The sequence below is a fragment of the Heteronotia binoei genome, chromosome 4, assembly GCF_032191835.1.
Source record: "Heteronotia binoei isolate CCM8104 ecotype False Entrance Well chromosome 4, APGP_CSIRO_Hbin_v1, whole genome shotgun sequence".
Taxonomy (NCBI): Eukaryota; Metazoa; Chordata; class Lepidosauria; order Squamata; family Gekkonidae; genus Heteronotia; species Heteronotia binoei.
The window spans coordinates 182,586,456-182,588,408 of record NC_083226.1 but is presented as its reverse complement, the minus strand read 5'-3'; the positions used below and the strand labels follow the sequence as shown (position 1 = coordinate 182,588,408).

At 51.3% G+C, this 1,953-nt stretch overlaps 1 non-coding gene across 1 annotated transcript; it reads left to right on the top strand.

The window, feature by feature from the left end:
• The first annotated feature begins 845 nt into the window (after positions 1-845).
• On the top strand, positions 846-922 carry TRNAP-GGG (transfer RNA proline (anticodon GGG)). The gene has a single exon. It is a non-coding gene; the product is annotated as a tRNA-Pro (tRNA).
• Positions 923-1,953: the final 1,031 nt, after the last annotated feature.

Below are 1,953 nucleotides of genomic sequence, written 5' to 3'. Positions count from 1 at the left end.
TTATATCCCGCCCTCCACTCCGAAGAGTCTCAGAGCAGCTCACAATCTCCTTTACCTTCCTCCCCCACAACAGACACCCTGTGAGGTGGGTGGGGCTGGAGAGGGCTCTCACAGCAGCTGCCCTTTCAAGGACAACCTCTGCCAGAGCTATGGCTGACCCAAGGCCATGCTAGCAGGTGCAAGTGGAGGAGTGGGGAATCAAACCCGGTTCTCCCAGATAAGAGTCCGCACACTTAACCACTACACCAAACTGGCTCTCCTGGCCAAGCAAGCTATTCCTCCCCTCTTCCTCCTCAAGGGAGGAGCCTCAGCCAATGGAGAATATAGGGGCTTTGCTCTGTAGCTCCTGAACGATTGACCAAGCTGGCAAAGCAAGCTGTGATGCAGAAGGAAGCAAGAACGAGGGAGACGGAAGCAGATGACAGCCAGTTGCTCAGGAGCCTGATTCAGACCTTAACTGCGTGTCTGACACCCCTGATCTACCTTGCGTGCTTGTTTGTAACCATGATTTTCCAACTTGTGCAGAGGCTGGCTATCATGGGGAGTTATGGCAATGACTTAGAATAGCAACAGGGAGGGGAGTGGGGGGAGGAATGCAGGGTAACCTTGAAGACCCAGGGAAAATCTCTCACGCTTACCCCAAAGCCTGGAAACTATAACATCCAAGGGGGAGAGCTTAATGTTTGCACATATTTTTTGTTTCCTATTATAATTGTATTCAAGCCATTCTCCGCAATGGCCTTTTAGCAGAAGGTCATTGCTATGTAGAAGGAACCCCCATGGCGCACGACCTGAGTTCGATCCTGGCGGAAGCTGAGTTCAGGTAGCCGGCTCGAGGTTGACTTGGGGATGGACTGTGGCTCAGTGGTAGAGCATCTGCCTGGGAAGCAGAAGGTCCCAGGTTCAATCCCTGGCATCTCCAAAAAAGGGTCCAGGCAAATAGGTGTGAAAAACCTCAGCTTGAGACCCTGGAGAGCCATGAATGGGGCTGTGGCTCAGCGGTAGAGCATCTGCTTGGGAAGCAGAAGGTTCCAGGTTCAATCCCCGGCATCTCCAACTAAAAAGGGTCCAGGCAACTAGGTGTGAAAAACTTCAGCTTGAGACCCTGGAGAGCCACTGCCAGTCTGAGAAGACAATACTGACTTTGATGGACCAAGGGTCTGATTCAGTATAAGGCAGCTTCATATGTTCATGACTCAGCCTTCCATCCTTCCAAGGTTGGTCAAACAAGTACCCAGCTTGCTGGGGGGAAGTGTAGATGACCGGGGAAGGCAAGGGCAAACCACCCCATAAAAAGTCTGCCGTGAAAACGTTGTGAAAGCAACATCACCCCAGAGTCAGAAACGACGGGTGCTTGCACAGGGGACCTTTCCTTTACATTGGTATGTACCTGATTTTCCAATAAACCTTGATTTATTTGTGCTTGGATACTTTGGGTCCGCAAGTGGCAAAGACTTGGGCACCACATTTTAAGAAGGATCTAGACAAGCTGGAACGGGTCCAGAGGAGGGCGACGAAGATGGTGAGGGGTCTGGAGACCAAGTCCTCTGAGGAAAGGTTGAAGGAGCTGGGCATGTTTAGCCTGGAGAGGAGGCAGCTGAGAGGTGATAGGATCACCATCTTCAAGTACTTGAAGGGCTGTCTTATAGAGGACGGTGTGGAATTGTTTTCTGTGGCCCCGGAATGTAGGTAGGACCAGAACCATTGGGTTGAAATTAAATCAACAGAGTTTCCAGCTCAACATTAGGAAGAACTTCCTGACCGTTGGAGCGATTCCTCAGTAGAACAGGCTTCCTCCTTGGGAGGTGGTGGGCTCTCCTTCCTTGGAGGTTTTTAAACAGAGGCTAGATGGCCATCTGACAGCAATGAGGATCCTGTGAATTTAGAGGGGAGGTGTCTCTTGAAGCTGGCTATGCTTGCAGCCGCCGCCACCTCCGTGGCAGTGAATTCCAT